Source organism: Hyperolius riggenbachi, chromosome 2, assembly GCF_040937935.1.
Source record: "Hyperolius riggenbachi isolate aHypRig1 chromosome 2, aHypRig1.pri, whole genome shotgun sequence".
Lineage (NCBI taxonomy): Eukaryota > Metazoa > Chordata > Amphibia > Anura > Hyperoliidae > Hyperolius > Hyperolius riggenbachi.
The window spans coordinates 317,917,132-317,938,639 of NC_090647.1; positions in this window are offsets into that span (position 1 = coordinate 317,917,132).

The window sequence follows — 21,508 nt, forward strand, 5'->3', positions numbered from 1 at the left end:
TGTTGCCTTTCGGAGGGTGATCGCTGTGATTGGCTCACAGCGATCACACGGCAGGGAGCCAATCAGTGACGGCTCCTGCCGATACCCAGAAGCCTTAGCTGTCATAAGACAGTTAAGTGCAGCCGGTTCGGTGCGCACGATCGCGGCGGGGAGCGGCGGCGCCGGTGATAGAGATCTACGCCCTGCCAGCCAGGAGCCCATCAAAACAGGGCGTAGATCTCTATCACCTCGGTCCGCAAATGGTTAAGAAACAGGCTATCTGCATGTGGGGTTTGTGTAGCTCTATAAATGTAAAGCTATAGGCTTGCTATACACTAGCAGTTCTGGATGTAAGCCTGGCTTCAGGGGCATTTTATTTATTTATTTTATTTTAAGTATTTATATAGCACCGACATATTACGCAGCGCTGTACAGAGTATATTGTCTTGTTACTAACTGTCCCTCAGAGGGGCTCACAATCTAGTCCCTACTCCCTACCATAGTCACAAGTTTTATGCATGTATCATGTAGTGTAGGTATAATAGTCTAGGGCCAATTTAGGGGGAAGCCAATAAACTTATCTGTATGTTTTGGTGATGTGGAAGGAAACCAGAGTGCCTGGAGGAAACCCATGCAGACACGGGGAGAACATACAAACTCCTTACAGATGTTGACCTGGCTGGGATTCGAACCGGGACCAAGCGCTGCAAGGCGAGAGAGCTAACCACTACGCCACTGGGAATAAAGAGATAATTTGCATATTCAGTAGCAATGCATTGTGGGTAACCACATATGTTTACTTAAAGCTGAATTATAGCAAATAACTTCTGTTTTAAGAAGGCAAATCGCACTAAGCATTGCTTTTTAGTAGGAGGGCTTTTCAGTCTCTTTTAGTCCCCTATACTTTCCTAGTGGTTTTGGGTCACCCCGAGCTGCTTAGGTACTCTGGTATCCAAATTACTTTGAGTGAAATGTGAATTGGGACCACTGGTGGGTTAATAAAAAGGTTCCAGGATCTCCCTTTTCCCCTCTTTCTTCTCACATTTTCTTTGTTCCTATGCTTCTTAAAGACTTTTTTTCACAAGTGTCGCACTCTTCTGCTGTTGACTCCCCCCGATGCCGACACAATTGTTACATTCAGCTGGATAAACAAAGCTATTTTTTTTTCACTTAGGCTGTGCTGAGAGACCTCTGAAAAGCATTTTAATGTTGCTAGGTAAAAGCTCTATAGGAAATTGGGTTTTACAGATAGTTGATAGTTGTTCTTTAAAATGAGAATAACCAGATTACCAACCCCACCCAAGTGAATACGAAAAAGGACATTTTCTGCCCCCAAGCAAGTAAAAATATTTTAATGAAATAAAACACACATACAGTACTTGTTTTTAGAAACATTATATTCAAATTTAGTTTCCTAATAGTGTCCAGGACTCTACCTCTCACACAGGAGGCCAGGTTTCGAATCTTGGCTTTTCCTGTTCAGTAAGCCAGTACATATTCCATAAGGAGACCTCGGGGAGGACTCTCTAACACTGCTACTGCCTACTGAGGGGAGCAGGAAAAAATGGCGCCAGCTGAGGGTGGACGAAAAGGGTGCCGCCATAGACTCCAATGCAATTATCGTTGATACGGCGAAAAAAGCAGATAAATATTGATAAATACAGTTAACAACATTATAAAATTACAGTTTTTGAAGTATGCTATCGTTTTAGAAGCTTGCAATGTTATAGTTTTTGTCATATTATTTTGTTTGTATGTACAGATTTTACGTTATCAAAGATATTATCAATTCTATGTGTAAAAGGGTGTTTCTGCAGCGGGAATGGTTAGGGTTAGGCACCCCCAGGGGGGTGGTTAGGGTTAGGCACGACCGGGAGGGTTAGGGTTAGGCACCACGGGGTGATGGTTAGGGTTAGCCACCACCCAGGCGGCAGTTAGTTTAAGGCAACACCAGGGGGGGTGGTTAGAGTTAGGCACCACTGGGAGGGTAAAGGTTAGGCACCACCTGGGGGTGGTTAGGGTTAGGCACCACCAGGGGAGAGTTCTGTGTGAGAGTAGGGTTGGGTTAAGCTGTCTTGTTGAATTACGTAAATATCTTTTCGTTATTACGCCCGTCTGGTTTAAAAACTGTATTTATCCTTAACCAAGTTTGACAACGATCGTTATCGTTATTAAGATTTTGTTATCCACCAGCGCCATTTAGATATCCAGCCGGGCCCTTTTTTCCTGGCGCCCTTTTTTCATGCACGCCTACTAAGCACACTCTAGGGACTGCAGCTTTAGCGCGTTATGTCTTCCAGGAGAAAAGTATAAATGTTCTGTGTCTTGTCTAATACACATCTAGATTATGCAAAGAGTATTACATGTATATCCATCAGTATTACATGTGGGTGCTGGACCAGAAAACAGTCAAATTCAATAAATCCTGAAGACCATTCCACTGTGTTCCTTGATAAAGGAGACCATCTGTGGTCCCAAAACATTTCTTTGGTTGTCAGATGGATATACATGCTGGAAGCAGGAAATTTGGGCGCATGAGTCAAGTGGACAAAAAGGGCGCCGCGATTAACTCATGTTAAATTTCATTTAATGGGCGCTCAATGGGAAATTTGGGTGCCCGGTGAATAATAACGTTTACAAACATACTTACCATAGTGATCGTTTCTATCTACCTAGTTTAAGTTTAATAACAAATTATATTATCTGGAAATTACAAATAATCCCCATATAACTAAACATATTGATTTAAAAAATAATTTGATAAATGGTATGGGAGTTTCAGGGTTAAGCACTACTACGGGAGTTTTAAGGTTTAGTAAAGTTTGATAACTAAAACGATATTATCTGGAAAATACAAATACTCCTCAAATAACTAAATAGATTATTTATCCACTTCACCCCAAGGCGGTTTTTACCCTAACGGACAAGAGCGATTTTCACCTTTCCGTGCTCATCCCATTCATTTGCCAATAGCTTAATCACTACTAATCGCAATGAAACGATCTATATCTTGTTTTTTTCACCACCAATTGGGCTTTTTGGGGTTGATATTTGTTTTCAGTGATTACTTTATTTTCTATGCATTTTAAAGGGAAATACAAGGAAAAAATGAAAAAATACACTATTTCTCCAATTTCATCCCCTATAGTTTTAATATAAACACTGCTACTGTACATAAAACCCACACATTTTATCTGCTTATTTGTCCTGGTTTTAATTATGTCCCTAGTACAAAGTATGGTGACAATATATAATTTGGAAATAAAGGTGTATTTTTTCTTTGGTGGTTTTTTTTTTCACTATTTTCACGTGCACGTGCAAGGGAATGCATGTGCACGTGTGGGAGCACGCATGTGCGTGTGCACGTGCACGCGCACAGCGGCAGCAGCACTGTCTGACTTATAAAACGTCCTGGAGCCATTAACCTCCCTGGCGGTCAATTAAATCCGCCAGGGTGGCAGCGCAGCACTATTTTTAATTTTTTTGGAGCAGCGGCATCCCCCCCCCCCCCCCCCTCCGATCGCCTCCGGCGATCAGGCACATCAGGAAATCCCGTTTTGAACGGGATTTCCTTTAGGGCTTCCCCATCGCCATGGCGACAGGCGCGATGACTTCATCGACGTCGTGACTTTAGAGGGAGTCCCAATCCACCCCTCAGCGCTGCCTGGCATTGATTGGCCAGGCAGCGCACAGGGTCTCGGGGGGGCACCCTCTAACGTGGCGGGTAGTGGCGAATCGGCGTGGAGCGGCGGCGATCGTAGGTAACACGCAGCTAGCAAAGTGCTAGCTGCGTGTATAAAAAAGAAATTATGCAAATCGGCCCAGCGGGGCCTGAGAAATCCTCCGCAGCGGCTTACCCCGAGTCCAGCATGGGGTTACCGCTAAGGAGGTTAAGAGGCTCTAGCAGGACATTTTTATAAGTCAGCATTAAGTGGTTAAAAAATAATTTGATAAAGGATATGGGAGTTTTAGGGTTAGGCAGTAGTAGGGGAGTTTTAAGGTTTAGGCACCACCAGGGGGGGTCTTACGGTTAGGCACCACCAGGAGGGTTTTAGGATTAGGCACCACCAGGGGGGTCTAAGGGTTAGACACCACCAGGGGGGGTCTAAGGGTTAGACACCACCAGGGGGGTTTTAGGGTTAGGCACCAACGGGGGGGTTAGGGTTAGGCAACACCAGGGGGGGTTTGGGGTTAGGCAACACCAGGGGGGTCTTAGGGTTAGGCATTACCAGAGAGGGTCTTAGTGTTAGGCACCACCACAGGGGTCTTAGGGTTAGGCACCTCAAGAGGAGTTTTAGGGTTAGGCACCACCGGGGGAGGAGGTTTAGGGTTAGGTTCTGAAATTACCTGGTGTGCAGATCGATTGGAAGTAATCTACATCTACTTTGCAAATATTCATTTTTTTTTCTACACGTGTTCATCTTTGCCTATATTTTCCTTTCTTGATAAAAGAACTGTCAACTCATCTGTCTGCTCACTCACAACCTGATGCCAACTGACTGGGAATTCTGTAGTCGAAATATATATAAAAAAAAAATAGATCAATTGAAATCCGCCTGCAGTCCTCCGCAGAAAATGTAAATATACTCGGGGGCCCCTGTGACTTGCTGCATGCTTTGGGCTCTTGAGTCTGGATAAAATATTAAACAAAATGTTTTATAATACAAGTTATTTTTAAACCATGTTTTTGTGAAAAAATCATGGTGTGTTTTTGTTTTTTTATGCTTTATTTTTTTTAATATATCAGAAAATGACCTCTATTACTTAATCATCTGAGTGGGGATAGCAGTTTCATAAGGTGGAGAAGAGTCCCTTGTCCTGCAGAATAAGGACAAGGGTGCTTTGCAAGGAAGGGAAGATTTCTCCCTTCTTTACAGAGTACTGCTCACCTCCATACTGAAAGGAGAGAAACTGAGGGCTGCATGCTCACCAGCCTTTTTCTCATGGCAGCCTAAAACCAATAGCTTAAATGGTGAATTAGAAGTGTGAATTAGGGCCATTTTCCACCAATAGCATTTTGTGATCCACTTGCGGATCACAAAATGCTAGGTTCTTAAAAACGAATGGAATCCGCGGCGAACATTTCCATTAGTGTGATGCGCGTATGACACGATTTTTTCCTGATTGCAATTGTCATCCTGTTGCATTTTATGTGTGCTTTCCCTCCTATGCAAAGTGCAGAAGCACAGGAACATTATGCTGCTATGGGATTTTATCACCACCCTGCAATTTACATTATTTTCTTTCCCAATTTTTTTTTCTCCCATCGCAAATTGCAAACACAACACAATCGTGCCGTGTATCAGATCGCAGCGGAGCCACCGTAGCGGAAATAGAGAGATTCGTAATTGCAGCACAATCACATTCCTCAGTGGAAAATGGCCCTAGTAAATTAATTATTCATATTTTTTCTTGACGAAATCCATGTTTTCTAAAGCATCATGGCTATGATTTGCTAACAATTACTGCAGTCCTCAGCCTGGGGCATAAAATCCAAAAACAATAATCTATGAAGAGTTAATAAATTGCATTAAATAATACTGCAAACAATGTCCAACTGGTCTACCCAGTGCTTACTATAATGATTCATTTGTGTGACTGTTCACAATGAGTAATTATAACTATGGCATAAACAAGAGTCACAATCAGTGACTCTCCATTGTCTTGCAGTCATCCATGACACCCACCAGTAAATGTAAGTGGGCTCTATAGTGACATACACAAACACATTTCTAGAAGGAAGCCTTGTAAGCAAGGCAAGGCCAAGGTTAGGGTCAAGCTACACAAAAGGTGGAAATTTGACACAGTCTGGAGTTTCATAGAAAGACTTGTGAAACAGGCTAAGTGACTACATATGTAGGTGAAAGGCACAGCGCAGAGTACTTCAGCAGAACCTGTTCTCTGAGCACTAGGCACAACTAAGATGTGAAAAGGGGTCTGTAGCTATTTTCAACCAATTGTGTTCCAGACATCCAAAAAACTAGAAGGTGTGCAAACATGAATGAATATGTAACCCAATAAGTAAGATACAATGGATGTGTTGTCTATAAAAAGGTTGGACATTTTTTTCAGTGTACAATGGATTGAAGGGCATTTGTATGATTTTATATTTTAAATTTTAATGTAAGTACTTACCGTATCTTTATATCTTGGTGAACTAGACCAGGACTCTTCTAAGGCTGTAGTGTGATAGAATAGTGGTACTATTTGTAAATAAGCACAGCATGTGGAGAGCAAAAATATGCAGCAGTTTTATATTTGATGATCATATGTACTGTACATAAAAGGCACATTACACATATTGTACAGGTGGAGCATATACAGTACAAAGTTTCTGAGGCAGCTGTGGGGTGGTACTCAGAGGCATGTTGATAGCCTCCAAAGGTATCAATTCCAAGCTTATTGGTTTAGTTATGGTGAGTATTATAAGGAGGCAGGGCCGGCCTTAGGTTTCACTGCACTCTGAGCGAAACCAGATTTTGGTGCACCCCCCCCCCCCCCAATCGTCTTTGTGCGCGATCACACATACGCACGCACACACAGGCCCTTATATAGCACCAACAATTTGCAATGCTTGTTATAGCTGTGGTGCGTCCCTCCCCAATAAATGGCCCTCAGACTCAGTATAGGTAGGTAGCCAGGTATAGGTGCCCTCAGCATCTCATGCGTAGGTGCCCTCAGTGTAGGTAGCCAAGCATAGGTAGTATAGTTGCCGCAGTAAAGGTAGCTAGTATAGTAGTTCTCAGTATAGGTAGTATAGTTGCCCCAGTATAGGTAGCTAGTATAGTTGCCCCCAGTGTAAGTAGCATATTTGCCCCCAGTGTAGGTAGTATAGTTGCTCCATATAGGTAGTATAGTTGCCCCCAGTGTAGGTAGTATAGTTGCCCCCAGTTTAGTAGCATAGTTGCCCCCAGTGTAGTAGCATAGTTTCCCCCAGTGTAGTAGTATAACTGCCCCAGTGTAGGTAGTATAGTTGCCCCATATAGGTAGCATAGCTGCCCCCAGTGTAGGTAGTATAGTTGCCCCCAGTGTAGGTAGTATAGTTGCCCCCAGTGTAGGTAGTATGCCCCCAGTGTAGGTAGTGTGCCCCAGCGTAGGTAGTATGCACCCAGTGTAGGTAGTGTGCCCCCAGCGTAGGTAGTGTGCCCCCAGCATAGGTAGTGTGCCCCCAGCGTAGGTAGTATGCCCCCAGCGTAGGTAGTGCGCCCCCAGTGTAGGTAGTGCGCCCCCAGCATAGGTAGAGTGCCCCCAGTCAATCCCCCCCTTCTGCGGCTGTGGGCCGGGCCAGGCAGAGACTGACTCACCCGACTTCCACACTCCAACGGCGACGTTGCTCTTCTCTCCCCGCCTCCGCTCCATCTGTAGTTAGAGCAAGGCTACAAGAAAATGGTCGCCAATTGTCCGCATTTGCGGACATCGGCGACCATGTTCTTGTAGACCTGCTCTAATTACACACGGAGAGGACGCAGGGAGAGAGCGGGGTGGCATGGGGCGACAGGGCGCATGCGCCCTTCAGAGCACGGCGCCCTGAGCGACCGCTCCGGTCGCTCATAGCAAATGCCGGCCCTGTAGGGAGGGAAGGTGGCAGAGTTTCCCCCATTTCTTTGATATGCCGCTCTTCTTGTATCAAAAGGATAGTTGTTTTTTTGGTTGTTAGCATTTGGGCCAAAGATAGCTTAACATCTCACCTGACTCACTTTAGGTCACCGCCAATGATATGATTAGATTCTCTAATTTGATTGTAATGTCGATCATTTGGGCCCACTAACAGAAGCAGAGCAGGATTATCCACCAGGCAACCTAAGCAGGTGCTTGGGGCCTGGTGGGTGTCAAGGGGTCCACCTGCCACCTTTTCCGACCTCTCTCCACTTCAGCTATCCAAAAGGACCATAAGGGGGCCCCAAAAACCTTGCCTAGGACCCCATTTCACCTTAACCCATTTCTGAACAGAAGTAAAGCTGCTATCCAATTCATTGTGATTAGTGGTATTGATCCGAAAAAATGGATCAATCGATCAAATTGGAGAATAAATCATCTGAAGAATCGTTCTATCAATGGCCATCTTTATGGTGCCCATACAGTGGTTTGCAAAAGTATTCGGCCCCCTTGAAGTTTTCCACATTTTGTCACATTACTGCCACAAAATAAATCAATTTTATTGAAATTCCATGTGAAAGACCAATACAAAGTGGTGTATATGTGAGAAGTGGATCGAAAATCATACATCATTCCAAACTTTTTTTTACAAATAAATAACTGCAAAGTGGGGTGTGCGTAATTATTCAGCCCCCTTTGGTCTGAGTGCAGTCAGTTGTCCATAGACATTACCCGATGAGTGCTAATGACTAAATAGAGTGCACCTGTGTGTAATCTAATCTCAGTGCAAATACAGCTGCTCTGTGATGGCCTCAGAGGTTGTCTAAGACAGGGCTTTTCAACCTGTGGTACGCGTACCACCAGTGGTACTTTGCTGTTGGCCAGGTGGTACACCTCAGGTTTGCCTGCCACTTGTCCTGGTCCCATCTTGCCTCCACAAAGTTTAGCTCCCCCATGCTCGCTCATCCCTGTGCTGCCCTGTGGCATACTTCAGACCTCAGATCAGTGATGAAGAGACAGCCAGGTAAATGGTCCATAGTGTCAGTCGGGTTACTGCTGATCTGAGGTCTGAACTATTCTGCAGGGCAGCACAGTGAGGACCTTGGGGGCTAAAGGGGCTTCCCCATTCCTCCACAGTAGAGGGGATCCAGTGATAGGACACCCAAAGAACTCCTTGTCAGCATACCCGCATACGCAGTAGCTTGAATTCTGGTGGAAACAGCCGAGCATGATTGGGTGCGCTCTACTGCGCAGGCACACGGGTGGTACTTGTACATTTTCAGGTGATAAAAAGTGGTACAATTAGTGAAAAGATTGAAAAGCCCTGGTCTAAGAGAATCTTGGGAGCAACAACACCATGAAGTCTAAAGAACACAGCAGACAGGTCATGGATAAAGTTACTGAGAAATTTAAAGCAGGCTTAGGCTACAAAGAGATTTCCAAAGCCTTGAACATCCCACGGAGCACTGTTCAAGCGATTATTCAGAAATGGAAGGAGTATGGCACAACTGTAAACCTACCAAGACAAGGTCGTCCACCTAAACTCACAGGCCGAACAAGGAGAGCGCTGATCAGAAATGCAGTCAAGAGGCCCATGGTGACTCTGGACGAGCTCCAGAGAGCTACAGCTCAGGTGGGAGACTCTGTCCGTAGGACAACTATTAGTTGTGCACTGTACAAAGTTGGCTGTTATGGAAGAGAGACAAGAAGAAAGCCATTGTTAACAGAAAAGCATAAGAAGTCCCGTTTGCAGTTTGTCACAAGCAATGTGGGGGACACAGCAGACATGTGGAACAAGGTGCTCTGGTCGGATGAGACCTAATGGAACTTTTTGGCCAAAATGCAAAACGCTATGTGTGGCGGAAAACTAACACTGCACATCACTCAGAACACACCATCCCGACTGTCAAATATGGTGGTGGCAGCATCATGCTCTGGGGGTGCTTCTCTTCAGCAGGGACAGGAAAGCAGGTCAGAGTTAATGGGAAGATGAATGGAGCCAAATACAGGGCAATCTTGGAAGAAAACCTCTTGGATTCTGCAAAAGACTTGAGACTGGGGCGGAGGTTCACCTTCCAGCAGGACAACTACCCTAAACATAAAGCCAGGGCAACAATGGAATGGTTTAAAACAAAACATATCTATGTGTTAGAATAGCCCAGTTAAAGGGACTCCGAGCAGTGCAGAAACTATGGAAAGATGCACATCATTTTAAAGCTCTCTTTCTCCTCTTTCCAATGATATATAAACCACCACCCTACGTCTTTTAGTTTTCGCTATTTTCGCGATTGAAATTGCCGCGGCCGCGATTTCGATCGCGAAAATAGAGAAAACTAAAAGGTGTAGGGCAACGATTTAGGTGTCGTCAGAAAGAGGAGAAAGAGAGCTTTAAAATGATATCCATCAAGCCATAGTTATATTGTATTACAGAGGACGACACTTTCCCCAGTGTCGGCAGCTCCATTCTGCTGAATGCAGCTGCTGACTTTGACAAAAAGTCGCCCTGTGTAATACAATATAACTATGGAAAGATGGATATCATTTTAAAGCTCTCTTTCTCCTCTTTCTGACGACACCTAAATCGTCGCCCTACACCTTTTAGTTTTCTCTATTTTCGCGATCGAAATCGCGGCCGCGGCAAATTCAATCGCGAAAATAGCGAAAACTAAAAGGCGTAGGGTGGTGGTTTATATATCATTGGAAAGAGGAGAAAGAGAGCTTTAAAATGATGTGCATCTTTCCATAGTTTCTGCACTGCTCGGAGTCCCTTTAAAGTCCAGATCTAAATCCAATCGAGAATCTGTGGCAAGATCTGAAAACTGCTGTTCACAAACGCTGTCCATCTAATTTGACTGAGCTGGAGCTGTTTTGCAAAGAAGAATGGGCAAGGATTTCAGTCTCTAGATGTGCAAAGCTGGTAGAGACATCTCCTAAAAGACAGGCAACTGTAATTGCAGCAAAAGGTGGTTCTACAAAGTATTGACTCAGGGGGCTGAATAATTATGCACACCCCACTTTGCAGTTATTGATTTGTAAAAATTGTTTGGAATCATGTATGATTTTCGTTCCACTTCTCACGTGTACACCACTTTGTATTGGTCTTTCACGTGGAATTCCAATAAAATTGATTCATGTTTGTGGCAGCAATGTGACAATGTGTTTTCATTTGTTTGCGATTACATAATTTTGTTTGATTATTCCTTTAGATCAAATATAAAAGATTTTCCAACATGTCCAATCAGATTTTTATTGAAAATACGGGATAATCATTCGTATTTCTTGATGAAATAAAAAGGTTTCTTTAAAATAAATGGTAAAATCAACCGTTTTAATTGTACCGTGTATAGGCACCATTATGGAGATGTCTACAGCATTTGGTGGCTATTTCATTCTGCTCTGATAAATACTACAAAAAATGGAAAGTCAGAAATGAATTCTCTTGAATTATTTTGTCACTTTTATTGTTCTACTATGATTGTGGATTATTATGTCAAAAATTGTAAGGCTTTCTCTGACTAAATAAAAATGATTAAAAAAAAAGTTAACAAAATGATTTGCTTAGTGAAATCCCTCCTTGCTGCACAAAATAACCTGTACATTCCAAAGATCCCAACTGTCCCTCTCTTTGGGAACTCTCTCCCCATCCCTCTTTCTAACTAATGTTTCTTTCTTTCAAGACTGACATACAGATCTGTGTAAATATATGTGTTTTTCTACAAAAAAATGTGTTTACTTGACTCTAAACTTTATTGCCATCCTTTAAATTGATATATTTCTTATTTTCAAAAATATGAAGGAAAATTAACAAGGATATTAAGGAAGAGTGTGGTTTGTATTATAAATAACACATTTTTCTTATGAAATCTTTATAGTATGTGTGACTGGTGGTGTGGCATGGCATGGGCGTGATTAGGGTTGTGTCAGGGGTGTGGCTTAAGTGTCCCTCTTTCTTATCTCAATAAGTCGGGAGGTATGACATTCTTACCAGAGTCTAGAAAACCCTGCTCCTTCAGAGATGGACAGCGAGTGTAATAAGCTGAGGCTGGGAGCACTCATCTGCCAGTGTTCTGTGTGTGTTTTCTGCACTCCATCTGTATGTGTGAGAACATGCACGCTCTATCACAGAAGCTAATGTAATTGATAGAGAAAATGTGTGCAGTGCTTCACTGCTGTATGATTTTATCTGCATGGGGAAAACACATTCAAGTGTGCACTAGCCAGTTGAATAACATTGGTTCTCAGTTTACCTGTGCAGAAAGCGAGGGAGGGGGCCCCATCCAAAGCTCCACAAGGGGGCCCAGTGATTTCTAGTTATGCCCGATTGTGACTGTATATGAAAAACTGTCTTGGTCATGATCGATTTGCTTTTATTATTGCCCCTTTACAACCAATATTGATTTTGTTCCCTTTTTTACTAGTGTGGTGCAACTTTATAGAAGAGTCCAGTATTGTACGGTGTACTCTTATCAGCTATCCGCCAGCTTAATGTCAGAACATCTGAATATACACAAAGTGTGTCTGCACAGGTGACAGGTATTCACCATTACGTGTGTTGTATATTGCCAAAGCCAAGCATTACAGCTTGTCTGCAGACAGAATAATTAGAGCAGGGACGGTTCTTAGTGTTCATGTTCTCCGGGTCACCTGACTATGACTGTGCACTGTACAGAGGCAGGTACCGAGAGCTCCGTTAGGAAAGGACATTTATTATTGCCCATTAATGCCTCACCCTTAAAGAACAAAATCCACAAGGGTATTGATTATTAAATGTGAAGAGAATAAAGCTGTGTATACATATCAAATGTGCAATCCTTCACAGAAGAATTAAATAATAGGGATTCCTCAGCATATAACTGAATACTGAAAAACAGAGATCAGCAGCGCCACGTAGATGTATTTAAAGCTCTTTATTGCATAAAAGAGATGAAGCCCAGGGACAGCGACAGACGCTGTTTCGGAGAGAACTCCTTCCTCAAGCTGTATAGGCTCACACAAATTCACTTTTTTTTTTTTTTTGAGTGAGCCTATACAGCTTGAGTAAGGAGTTCTCTCTGAAACAGCATCTGTCGCTGTCCCTGGGCTTCATCGTGCAATAAAGAGCTTTAAATACATCTACGTGGTGCTGCTGATTTCTGCTTTTCTTGTTTGGGGTGCTGCTGGACTACAGCACCATATCAGCTGGGCACACCTTTACCCTCATTGGAGTGCCTATCAACCTTGCTTAACATATAACTGAATACTTGACGTCACCATAGGTTTGATGGGTGAATTTTGCACATACTACATCTTTGATGTGAGTAGTTGTTGTTTGCGTGTGGCATTTATATATTGGCTTTTGTTCCATTTTCTATATTCATATGACCTTTTTTGCTAGGCTAATTATATAGTGTAGAGAGAACAGCATTTGGATTTGTTGTATTAGCTATGAGGTTGTTTTACATGTATCTTATGTTTTTGGAGAGCTATTTTGTGGAAAAATAGTTCTTGGTTATTATCCATTGGTAAGATGTCCTGTTTTCGGGCTTGCTTTTTTTATGACACCCCAAGAAACCTTCATCTGCTGTATCTGATAAAAAATGCACTGGGGAACAAACCAACCAAATATCCAATTCCTGAAAATTAAAAGCTAAACAAAAGCTGAATTAAATTCATGCCGTTCTCCCTTTCCTACATAAGAATTTATCTCCCCCCCCCCCCCCCTCAAAATGGTTATTAAGCCAATATAAGGTGTAGTGCCTGATTTACTAAAACTACAGAGAACTGCAGTCAAGGAAAACAATGCATTGCTAATTTGCTAAACAAAGCCTGCACATGTGCACAATCAAGGATGCATGTGTGGCTGCAGTGACAGATTTACTATGCGATTCCTGCCCATTGTGATGCTCTAGGCCACACGTGTTGAACACAAGGCCCGCGGGCCAGATCTGGCCCCACACACCATTCTATGTGGCTCACGACCTTCAAATTTGCATCATTGTTTGAATCATTGTAAAGAGCATTGCATTCTTTTTAAGCAAGACACTGACTTGGGTATCCCACAATACACATGTAACTCAATTTCTAAGGGTGCCCACTGGAGCTCCCCAATTAAATTTAAATACACAATGTGGTCTGCAACTAAGACCATGTTTCTGATTTTGGCACCTTATGTGATTGAGTTTGACGCCCCTGCTCTAGGCAATAGCTGTAGTCCTCAATTGTTAAGCCCTGGTGATGCTGCTACTTTGCATGTGAAGAATGTGATAGACTAATCTCAGAAGGGCAAAGTTCTATCCCTTTTGCCTTTTATAACCTGCTGCACATTGTATTCTACAATATTTTAAGAACTGTGACATATATTATCTACCAACTCTGTATTATGTACCAAGGTATTTATTACATACCCACTATACCTCTGTATACATAAATAACATACACAAATGTTTTACTGTATATACATTTTCTCTGATAAAATTGTCAATAAAAATGTTTAAAAATACATCTATTCAAGGTCAATAAAGAAAACAATAATGACGAAAAAAATAATTACTGTATTTTTTTTATTTTTTGGACTATAAAACCCACTTTTTCTCCACCAAAAGTGTGTGTGTGTGTGGGGGGGGGGGCGGGGGGGGGGGGGGGAAGGTCACTGCGTCTTATAGTCCAAATACAGTTCCCTTTAAAGCGGAATATAAGCCAGCATTTCAACTTTGCTCTAAAACATTATTTACAGCATATTATGTGCAACCAGCATTTTTTTTTACTAGACCAGCATTGGAAGGGTTACACACAGAACTTTAAAGTTCCGTGGAGAGAAATGCAGATGCATCCGAAGTTTAGATAGATACATTTAAGTAAACACAATGTAACAAGTGGTGAGTTTGACACACACTCTGACTGTGCAGGAACTCCCGGACACAGAGAGAGAGTGAGTCACATTCCTCACTTGTTACATTGTGTTTACTTAAATGTATCTATCTAAACTTCGGATGCGTCTCCATTTCTCTCCACGGAACTTTAAAGCTGTGTGTGTAACACTTCCAATGCTGGTCTAGTAAAAAAAAATGCTGGTTGTATATAATATGCTGTGAATAATGTTTTAGAGCAAAGTTGAAATGCTGGGTTATATGCCGCTTTAACAATAACCCATTCCTGATGCATATCCGATCCTTCCTTATAATGTTATCCCTTTTAATATGAGGTATCCTTTCAAATCCCTATCCCCTGATACTAACCCTCCTTACTTACAGCAAGACCTAACCAATACCTCTAACTGATACTAACTTTGTCATCAGTGCTCAAGGCCCATCACCAAATCTCTGGCCACTGGATGCTGATGTATGGGCAGATCGACCAAGAGACAGATCTCTCTCTGATCGAATCTGATCGGAGAGATATCTGTTGGCTGCTCATACACCATTGGCCGGTTCTCGATTAATTTCAGCATGAAATCTCTCAAGAATCAGCCTTGTGATGCCGCCTCGCATCCCAGGCACTGTCCCCTCTAATGTAAACTCCCCCCCCCCCCACCCTTCCCAGTGCAATATACTTTACCTGTCCTTCGCTGGCTCTGGGCTCCGTCTGCATACATGCAGCCCACGTGGTTGCGGCACCGGGGGACATTTTACATTGGGGGCTCCGTCACAATTGTGGTTTGTCCCAATATTGCATTCCGTTAATGCCAGACACCTGATCGAGTAAGTTGGCACTACATCTTGCAGCATGTCCAATTGATACATGCGAACAATTTGGGCCACATATTGGTCACATCGTCAATCAGACAAGGTCTTGGCAGAACCAATTTTCACCTGATCCAATCATAATAATCAAACCGGATGGTCGATCGGCTGCCAAATCGCCTGATGTATGAGCACCTTTAAGCTTGTATACACGCTTGACTAAAGTCGGGTAAGGTGACCAATAGTGACTGCTTCGGCCTATAATCAAGCATGTATATGGCAGCCCCTGACCACCGTCCCTCAAGCGATCCGTCCATCAGATCAAATTAACCGAACAACGGACGACTACTCTGATCACACCGCTCCCCCACCTGCTGTGTGATGTCACACATGCGCAACTCTTTCATCCCTCTGAACTACTCTCCCTGCATTGCAAGAGAACGCATTGTCAGCTACACAGCTGACTTCAAGTCAATGTCGCCCTAGGGGATCTGGCACTGATCCTCAATGGTCAACATCCATTACAGGTGTGTATGCACCTTTAGGGGTGGATCATCAGAATTGTACAAGCCTCTGATTGACCAGCCCAATGACATCAACCTCCCAAGTCAGGGACAGGCATACAGCATACTCCAAATAACATCTTAAGATACTCCTTTATGCTCTTTTGATGGAACAAAATGAAAACAAAAATTCTACTTTATAGCAAGAGTAAGCTTTTTGCATTTTACTGCCTTATAAATAGTCTCAATGGAAATGGTTCCTTCCTGCCTTGTGCAAATGTAAGTTGAAGTGCTCAAATCTCTACTAAATTTCTGCTTTTACTATAATTCGGCAAATGCACTGATGTTAATGGGGTAAGAGCACCAAAATATCAGCCATTTTTGTGGGCATTTCACTGCAAAATCAAGTTTTCCAAAAGCTACCTCTCATCCATACCGATTAATGATGAAATGATTTTATACTACAATGCCCTAGCTAGGCTCCACTACTATTGTTGTACTGTTCAACTACTGAAGGCAGGGGATTTTTTTTTTATTGTCTTCAGATGAAATGTTTTGCTTTAGTTCATTATTACACATCAGGTGATAAGCTGGAATTTCAAGGTATACTTAGACCAACAATTCTTCACAAATTTGAAATTTTTATGCTAATAATAGAGTTTTTTTGCGGTAAATCGTTGTACGGTTTCCAGGAAATATTTAGAGAAACTGGTTTGGGGGGAAAATTAGCTGTTTTGCAACATTATTCTGCAAAGTATGCAAATAAAAAATGTGTGCGTGAACTACATACTTACTCATGCTATATTTAGTTAATTCATTTTTATCACACTGAAATGTATTGTTACAATAGTAGTGGCCCACAGGACCAGCCTAATTTAGATGAAAAAAAAAAAACCGTGATTGTCAAAGAACATAAAAGTTAAACACTATTTCCCAAGCAGAATCAAGAATCCATAAAGTAGTGCCCAGGCTTGCTTATCATTGGCAGAGTAGGTTTTGCCTTTTACTGAGGCATTTCAAAGTAAGAATTAATAATATGTATTATTTCCTTAGCTACATATAGTCACTTTTATCCCCATAGATTAATATAGCTGTAAATACAGTGGGTTGCATAAGTATTTGGCCCCCTTGAAGTTTTCCACATTTTGTCATATTACTGCCACAAACATGAATCAATTTTATTGGAATTCCACATGAAAGACCAACACAAAGTGCTGTACACATGAGAAGTGGAACGCAAATCATACATGATTCCAAACATTATTTACAAATAAATAACTGCAAAGTGGGGTGTGCATATTCGGCCCCCTTTGATCTGAGTGCAGTCAGTTGCCTATAGACATTGCCTAATGAGTGCTAATGACTAAATAGAGTGCACCTGTGTGTCATCTAATGTCAGTACAAATACAGCTGCTCTGTGAGGGCCTCAGAGGTTGTCTAAGAGAATATTGGAAGCAACAACACTGTGAAGTCCAAAGAACACACAAGACAGGTCAGGGATCAAGTTATTGAGAAATTTAAAGCAGGCTTAGGCTACAAAAAGATTTCCAAAGCCTTGAACATCCCACGGAGCACTGTTCAAGCGATCATTCAGAAATGGAAGGAGTATGGCACAACGGTAAACCTACCAAGACAAGGCCATCCACCTAAACTCACAGGCCGAACAAGGAGAGCGCTGATCAGAAATGCAGTCAAGAGGCCCATGGTGACTCTGGACGAGCTGCAGAGATCTACAGCTCAGGTGGGAGACTCTGTCCATAGGATAACTATTAGTCATGCACTGTGCAAAGTTGGCCTCTATGGAAGAGTGGCAAGAAGAAAGTCATTGTTAACAGAAAGCATAAGAAGTCCGGTTTGCAGTTTGCCACAAGCCATGTGGGGGACACAGCAACCATGTGGAAGAAGGTGCTCTGGTCAGATGAGACCAAAATGGAACTTTTTGGCCAAAATGCAAAACGCTATGTGTGGCAGAAAACTAACACTGCACATCACTCTGAATACACCATCCCCACTGTCAAATACAGTGGTGGCAGCATCATGCTCAGGGGTGCATCTCTTCAGCAGGGACAGGGAAGCTGGTCAGAGTTGATGGGAGGATGGATGGAGCCAAATACAGGGCAATCTTGGAAGAAAACCTCTTGGAGTCTGCAAAAGACTTGAGACTGGGGCGGAGGTTCACCTTCCAGCAGGACAATGACCCTAAACATAAAGCCAGGGCAACAATGGAATGGTTTAAAACAAAACATATCTGTGTGTTAGAATGGCCCAGTCAAAGTCCAGATCTAAATCCAATCGAGAATCTGTGGCAAGATCTGAAAACTGCTGTTCACAAACGCTGTCCATCTAATCTGACTGAGCTGGAGCTGTTTTGCAAAGAAGAATGGGCAAGGATTTCAGTCTCTAGATGTGCAAAGATGGTAGAGACATACCCTAAAATACTGGCAGCTGTAATTGCAGCAAAAGGTGGTTCTACAAAGTATTGACTCAGGGGGACGAATAATTACGCACACCCCACTTTGCAGTTATTTATTTGTAAAAAATGTTTGGAATGATGTATGATTTTCGAACCACTTCTCACATGTACACCACTTTGTATTGGTCTTTCACGTGGAATTCCAATAAAATTGATGCATGTTTGTGGCAGTAATGTGACAAAATGTGGAAAACTTCAAGGGGGCCGAATACTTTTGCAACCCACTGTATGTCACCATCAAACTGCTGGTGTTAAGGTGCCCAAACATTATTCAATCTGCCACCAGATGGACCATTAGATAGATCCCTCTCTGACTGAATCTGATCAGAGTGACATCTATTGCCTGCCTGCCCGTACACTGCACAACGATTTCCAATAGATTTCAACATGAAATCTAATGGAAGTTGTCCTACCGCCACCGCTATCGCGACCCAAGTGAATATGTGTCACCCCAAACACCTGCGTAGAGTTGAAGGCTTATATGTCTGCCAGCATGAATCCTGGCCTCCTTAAGTGTCGAGCATCTCCGTGCCTGTACCATGTGACACAGATGCATGTAGCCACCTCTGTATCACATAGTACAGGTGCTCGTGGTGATGCTGGACACTCCGGTGAAGGCCAGGAGTTGCACCAGCATGACAGGCAAGACTTCAACACTGCACACGGGCATGGGGGGACACACATACACTTGAGGGGTCATCAGGCAGAGGTCTTCTGGGTCCATCGGTTGTTGGGAAAATTGACTGCCGTTACTGCCGTGCACCCAATTGAGTCCTCGGAAGATGGATTGGACTACAAAATCAAGCAATGTATTGGCAGCCTTACATATAAGTACATTCTGATTAAATCAGGAGTCATAAGAAAATTATTTGTATTGCTCATTCTAAGTCGGTCTTTTTCACATTGTCAATAGCTTGCCCAGAAAGCTTGCATTATTTAACTTTATCAGTTGGCCATTAAAAGGTATTACTTTTACAAGACTGTTTTTTTTCTACCTACATCAATAGCTTGGCTAAATTCAAATAATTATTAAACGTGCATTGAAAAAAAAATCTATATGTACACAGTGTGTAACTTTTTAGAAGTCCTGCCCGCATTATCTTGTGTGAGATAACTATGGGCAGGGCATCCTCAGCTGGCTAATCTCTGGCTGCCTAATGCACCCCGATGCAAAGTGGGCGCAGGGAGCTGTTTCATTTTTACCTGTCCGGACACTGGATCTGCTCTCCTCTTCCTCCACCCGCAGCTCTTCAATGCTGGCATCGTGTTCTGTGTCCTGATCACATGATATGACGTGATCAGGACCCAGAGGAAGGTGTCAGCATTGCAGCGCCGCTGCGGGGTGTAAGAGGTTACAAAAAATTAATGAAGAGTTATTTTTCTTCTTCTACTGTATATTATCTGTATCCTTCTTTCCTGTTTTGTATACTTCTGTCTTCTGACTTCATCTTGTTCTGTATACTCCTGTACTGCTACTACTGTGTATCTTCTTTCAGCATTTTAATCTGTATACTTCTTTTTTCTTTGCTATTCTGTTCTTCTATACTTTGAGTTCCTCTGTCTTCATTTCTTCTTTACTTCTGTTTGTCTATTATCCTTACTGTTAAGCAATGCTTGCCTTCTGTATCCTGCCGAGCTCCCTATTGGCCCATGGTGTGGACAAGTAACAATTCAGCAGGAAAATTATCCTATGAGATATCACCTGATTTAATTATTCCCTATCACCCATACCTAATGGTCAGCATCTGATCTCCAACTAAGATTAAAGAAGAGCAGGAGAATAGCACAAGGTGGGGGATGAGCTCACTGTTCTTAACATTGAATTTGGTCATTTTGCAAAGAAGTCGGCTTTGTGTTATGAAACATGTTGGTTGATATTGCTCAGGAGGCTATCCAATCCCTGGGTTTTGAACAGCCTACATGAGAGGTAAGAGGTTAATAAAGGTTTATAGTCCCAGCTGGGCCATGTGGTGCAGACATGTGGCCAAATAAATAGAGAAAGAGCATAACAATATGTGACCACACCTTCTATTATTAACTTCTATAATAGAATTTGTGGCCAGGAAGACAATATAAGCTTCACCTTTGAGTACTCCTTCAAAACATTTTTATGGCTTTTTCTCATATTTAATGATGCCAGACAGTAGATAAGACTGTCAGATGAGACAAAACATGCAGACACCCTATTTCCCCATCCATTTCACAGTCTACCAATAAGGAGGTGGTAACATGATCACTCTGACCCATAATTTTGCAGCAACTAACTAACTAACACATACACAGAGAATAGAACTACCATAGTTTGCACACTGAGAGAAAAGCCACATAATTAGCATAGCAAGTTGCATTTGACTAGCACTAGAGTGTTCCTACATCTTCAATTTTTTTTCAGTTTTGGGTGGGTTGTTGTTTTTTTTTATGAAGTGTGGGAGTTGATTTTGTAGTGCACAGTGTTGTCTTGTTGGCGGTGCCCTGACAATTCTATTTTTTTTTTATGACAGCATTTGATTTTTTTTTCTTCATACAAAACAATAAGAAAAAGCAGGGAGTGCACAGTAGGCATCATGTACTGTATCTCTAGACCACAGGTGTCAAACTCGAGATCCGGTGGCCCCCTCACCATTTTATGTGGCCCTCGAAGCTTCAAATGTGCATCATTGTAAGCAGTAAAAGATTGAAGCACACCGACTTCCCATCTAGAAGAGCCCATTGGTGACAGAGTTTGTGATCGAAACATTGTCATTTTGAGCTGGGGCCCCTTCCTGGGATTCAACCCCCCATGTGACTGGTAAAACACACAAACCTACACATGTTCACAACCCCCCCGCCCCCGCCCCCCAACACCATCTCCCCACATAGCAGAGTAGCAAAGTAGTACAGTGTAATACGCTGCGTTCCAAATTATTATGCAAATTGTATTTAAGTGTCATAAATTAAATATTTTGTTTTTCAATTAAACTCATGGATGGTATTGTGTCTCAGGGATCTTTTGATCACTGAAATCAATCTTGAACACCTCTAACTAGTTTGCCAGGTGAGTCCGATTAAAGGAAAAACTATTAAAAAAGGGTGTTTCACATTATTAAGCAGACCACCATTTCCAAGCAATATGGGGAAAAATGGTCTCTCTGCTGCCGAAAAGTGTAAAGTAATTGAATGCCTTGGACAAGATATGAAAACCTTTAAATTTCACGGCAACTTAAACATGATCATTGTACTGTTAAAAGATTTGTGACTGACTTAGAGCACACACGGCTTTGTGCAGACAAAAGCAAAATGAGGAAGGGTTCTGCCAAACA